General features: G+C 51.8%; 1 long non-coding RNA gene across 1 annotated transcript in view; it reads left to right on the top strand.

Annotated features, from left to right (window-relative positions):
- The first annotated feature begins 4,327 nt into the window (after window positions 1-4,327).
- LOC125924928 (uncharacterized) overlaps window positions 4,328-5,233 on the top strand; it is a 9,103-nt gene continuing 8,197 nt past the window's right edge. Inside the window, exons 1-2 of the long non-coding RNA XR_007458619.1 lie at window positions 4,328-4,527; window positions 5,197-5,233. The exon at window positions 5,197-5,233 is cut by the window's right edge and continues 110 nt beyond it. This is a non-coding gene — a long non-coding RNA (uncharacterized LOC125924928). The remainder of the gene's footprint in view (window positions 4,528-5,196) is intronic.

The raw sequence follows: 5,233 nt of genomic DNA on the forward strand, positions 1-5,233 counted from the left end.
CACCCAGAGCCTCGAGTTTATGGTAGGGCCCACTCTTGGTGCTGTACCCCCCATGGGCTTGCACAAACACGTGGTGACACGTATCCACCATTAGAGTATCATGCAGAGTAGTTTCACCGCCCTGAAATCCTGTCTTCCTACTCATCCCCCAAGTGCTTTTCACAGAATGATGCAGCATTTCTCACAGTGTGCTCCCAGAACGCTGGTTCTCCAAGTTGCTCCTCCCCTCATCCCCCGAAAGGTGATGTGCCTTGCTGTGTTCTATGTCCTTCTCCTGGTGATTCATAGCCCACCACACCACAACTTCTCACAGCCTTTAATATCCTGAAGAAACTTTTGAGCTTTGTTACCCTGGTGACTCCTGAGCAAATGGGTCTGAGGAGCACTGTGCCCACACACCCCCCCCCCCAGCACACGTGCTCACGTGCATGGAGCCCCAGGCGCGTGTTCCCTGGTGGTCAGCCATGCTGTGCACCCACTCCTTCCAGTCCGCCACCCTCCAGGCACACGATAGGGTGGCTCTTCCCGGCCCCCTGGGTGAGTGGATTCCTAGGACTAGTTCTGGCCAATGCATCATGAGGGAAGCGACATAGGTCACTTCCTGGCTGGAGCATTAACTGTCACGGTGTGAGGCCTTCTGGAACTCTCTTTCCTTCTGTCATGCTGACAGGTTTCAAGATAGTGGCCGCCAAGTCTGGTTCGTGAAGTGAAGACATGAAGCATAGAGTCCCCAGCTGGCCAACCGTGGACATATAGAGTGAAAGAGAAAAATACCTTTGAGTCCTACCGGAGTTCTCACTTTTCCAACTGGTCTGGACACGGGTCCTCAGCCCTTTTGTGTCTGGCACGTGGTTGGCTCATAAGAATTCATTGAATTAGCCACTGGCCAGCAGCATCTTGCTGGGGGCAGTTGCCTACAATGAAACCCCACTTTGGCTCCTCCTTATCTGGGTCAAGCATTGCCCCATTCCAGTCCCATCTCCGTGCAGGGGATTGTTTTTACACCATCTCTTTGGTACGTCCAGCACAACTCCCCCCCCCCCAATTGGGGGAGGCCCCTGCAGGGGCTGGTGACACCTTCTACAAAGGAAAAAGCCAAGGAGCCACTTCTCCAGAATCCTTAGCATCCGTCAACCAGCAGTGGCCGAAGGGGATGGGGACGCACTGGCCGCGGATGGCAATCCGGGCTTTGGTTTTCATAATGCGTCTAGAGCCGGTGGTGGTGATGATTGGGGCGGGGAGCAGAAACAAGCAGAACCATGGCTGGGATTCCTGTCCTGCCAAACTCTCATCAGAACCCGGAGTCATTCATCTGAACAGAGAACACAACGTGTCTGGATGGAACTCCAGGGGCCAGGTGTCGGGTGAAGCCTGGGCAGGCTTTTCAAGTCCTCATTACAGAGTTAAAGGTCTATCAGCTTGGTAGTTGTGCTGTCCAAGAAACTCTCCACCTCCCGGCAGCTCCTGTCCACTCAAGCCCCAGCCAGACCAAGAACACCGTGGATAAACAAACCCAAGAGCCTGGCATGCAGGACTCCCTTCACCTGGCCGCCCCCTGCAGGGCCAGGAGGGGCCACAGGGAGTCCCCCGTGGGATGGGGTCAGCTGTCCGGCTCAGAGCCCACAGTCTCAGGCGGAAATGCTACTTAACCTCATTACACTGCAGGTTTCGCATGTGTAAAACCAGGTTCTTTTGAGGAATTATTACTATTAACATCTCCCCATGAGCCAAGGAACCCACTGAGATAATATATGTAATGCTCATAATAAATGCTAGCTGTGTGCCAGGCACCGAGAATGCGGTTTCTGTGCTGTTCCTTTCAGCTCAGCTGTGTGCATTCCAAGCACGTTCCCGTGGCCGTAGGTCTCCCGTGAAAAGTGGCTTCTAGAGTGTTTATTTGCCCCGTGCCCCCTTTGGCCCCTTATCCTGGGAACACTCCAGGCTTGAGCCAGTTTAGTGACGCAGAACTGCTGGATGAAAGGGAGGCCAGGTCCCCTTGAGGAAAGATCCAGCCACACTGCCAAAAATTGATACTATTAATCTTCCTTCCAGCCTTCCCTGAAGGGACCTATGGCCATTTACCAGGGTGACCGTGCATTGTGGGAGTGAGAATAACCAGAATTTTGGGGGGATTATTGGACATTGGCTCTGAACGGACACAAATTCCAGAAGACCCACACTGGCATGTGGTCTACCATCGGAGCAGAGGCTCGTGGAGGTCAGGTGATCAGTGCAGTTTAGCTCCAACCAGGCTCACAGGGGGCCTCCCAAGTCACCCTGTGTTGCTTCTCAAGTTCTGGAGTGCACAGTGGGAGTAGCCATCCTCAACAACTGGCAGGATCCCCTCACTGGAAACAGACCCTGCCCCTGGCCACATGCACGGCTGGTCACCCAGGCTCTGATTAGAGCACCGTGTCCCCTGTGCCACCAGGTGATTGTTCCAGGAATGAACCTGTGGCCCAGAGCAGCTGATCAGAGCCCTCCTTTCCCTCCCCCGCAGGAGCTGGTGGAGAAGGGTCCACGTGCCACCAGCCGTGGCATGGGGTCCCTTGAAGCAGGCAGGTGGAGAGGAAGAGGCCAGAATTCAGACTCATCCTACAAAGCCTAGAGTATTTAAGTCCTGAATCAAGGCGTCCTTGATCAAGGCCAGCTCCACCCCTGCCCTTTCGACTGGCTGATGAGGTCATCAGTTTTTAAGACGCCAGTGTGAGGTGGGATTTGGTGATCTACCGTCCCAAGCTAGAGGCTGAGCTGGGAGTTTCCTCTCCAGATCTCTCTCCACCTTTTTTCACGCTGCTGTGTCCATGGAAACAAACCTGTGGCTTCCATTTAGATTTGGCCAATTAGCAGCATCCAGAGTGAAGTCTGGAGTTTGGGGTTGGGAGGGGGAAGGAAGGTGGGAACATTTATTCCTGGTTTGCCCTGGGGAGACTCTGGGTTCTGGATGGTTTCTAAAGCAAGGGTCCCAGCTTCTGCCAGGTGGCCTTCTTTTCATAGTCTCTGGTTTTCAAGGTTCTGAACTAACCCCTTCCCCTGCCCCCAAGAGGGCCACAGTGCCCTGCCATTCACCCCAGGTACTGTACCACCCTTTGTGGTTTCCTTGTACTCTGCTGAGTTTTTGAAAATGGCTCTTGCAATCAACTATTCTCAACCCATCCACTGTGAGTATGCGGTCTCTCTCCTGGTGGATCCCGCCTGCTGCACACACGTGATTGCTACATTCACACAACTAAACCGACGTTGACAAAATATCACGAGATCATTCTGAGAGCTGGACATACATCTCTGCCCAAACAATGGTCTTGGGAAAGCTAACGAGTCATCTAGCAAAGGAGAGCAATTGCTTAGGAAACAAGCCGGCATTCATTCTGTTGCCATGCATGGTCTTGGGTACTTCTGATGCCGGGTTTCCCACTGGAACAGTTCACCCCAAGAACTGGCACCCTTCACAAGTGAGGATGGCCCTGCTTTTAGAGCAGAACTCTTGTGTTCACTACATTTCTTAATGGTCTGTTCTGGACCAAATGTTTAGGTCTTCCCCAGATTTGTATGTTCAAACCTAGCCCCAGTGCTATGGCATTGGGAGGCAGGGCATTTGGGAGGTGAGGAGGACAGAAGGGTGGAGCCCTCATGAATGAAATTGGTGACCTTATAAAGGAGACCCCACAGAGCTCCCTCCCCCTCTTCTGCCATGCGAGGACATAGCGAGAAGATGGTTGTTCGTGAACCAGGAATTGGGCTCTTGATCTTGAGTTTCCAGCCTCCAGAACCAGGAGGAATAAACTTCTGTAGTTGAGAAGCCCCCCAGTCTGTGGTATTCTGGAATAACCACCCGAAGGGACATACGGCCATCCAACAGCAACTCAACTTCTGCTGAAAACAAATCTGGAGCTGAGATTCTCTTCCTTTTTTTCAATTTAAGTGTTATTGAAGCATGGCAGGTGTTACAAAAAAGTATACCCATCTTAAGTGTGCGGCTTGATGAACCTCCACAGACTGACCCATCCACATCACCGAAGTCCCAAGTCCAGAAGCAGATGACAGGCACCCCAGAAGCTGCCCTCACCCTCTCCAGGCACGGACACCCCAGCAAAGCCACTACCCTCCTGACCTCTGATTATATTAAGATCTTAAATAAATGGACCCATGTGTGTGTACTTGCTAATATCTGCTTCTTTTGTGTACGTGTGAACTTCACCCACATTGCCTGTTATGGCATTTGTTCTCACTGCTGAGTTCCACTCTAGAAGCGTGCCAGTCCATGGTAGATGGACATTCTTTCTAGCTGTTGGCGATTATTTGTTATACAGATATGAACATTCTGGAACGTTACAAAAGCAGGGGGAGGCTGAGCCACTGGAAAAATCTACTGAGGAACAATATACATATCGCTATAAAATTTTCCAGAGCCCCATGGCCCACCCGCACCTGTGCGGGGTCCAGTTCCTGCTGTGAACCTCTGGCTTCCACATCATCCCAACCCCGATGCCTGAGGGATGCAGCTGTGGGGACTGCAAGTAGTTCCAGGTGAACAGAACCAGGGATGGGAATTGGGTAGTTTATTTTATTGACTTATTTTGAGAGAGAGAGAGAGAGAGAGAGAGAGAGAGAGAGAGAGAGAGAGAAAGGGGGGGGGGAGAGAGGGAGGGAGAAAATCCCAAGCAACAGATCCAATGCACAGGCAGAGCAGAGCCCAATGTAGGGCTCAAGCTGATGAACCATGATCAGGTACTGATCATTTGATCAGCCTAGATGTAGGGTCATCAATAATCCTGTTGCTCAGCGCGTGACCAACGACCCAAGTCAAGTTCACAGCTCTCGGGTCTCTCACGTCAAGTTAGGGCTACACCCATGCTCCCACTTGACCTGATCTCTCGCCTTGTCTTCCTACTCTTAATTCACAGTATTTCGATTCCACTTCCCAGAGAGAATCTGATGGGCCAAACTTGGTTTGGGTCATACATCTGTGGTTGGCATGATGATGCCCATCTATGGGTAGCCAGGGTGGCTTAGGGCAGACAACATTTCTGCTCAAGCAAAAACACATTACAGGTTCTCAGAGGTTTTGATGCTCACCCGGCCTCGTTTGTAAACTGTTTACATTGCCAGCCCCCCACCCCATTATGAGGGTCTCCCTTATCCCCATTAATAATTGTGTTCACGGTGTCTTCTTTTCTTCTTGGCACGTCCTTCCAGTCCCCTCCCTCCCTCCACCAAGACTTGTTCCTAATGT

This window comes from Panthera uncia, chromosome F2 (genome assembly GCF_023721935.1).
Source record: "Panthera uncia isolate 11264 chromosome F2, Puncia_PCG_1.0, whole genome shotgun sequence".
NCBI classification, from domain to species: domain Eukaryota; kingdom Metazoa; phylum Chordata; class Mammalia; order Carnivora; family Felidae; genus Panthera; species Panthera uncia.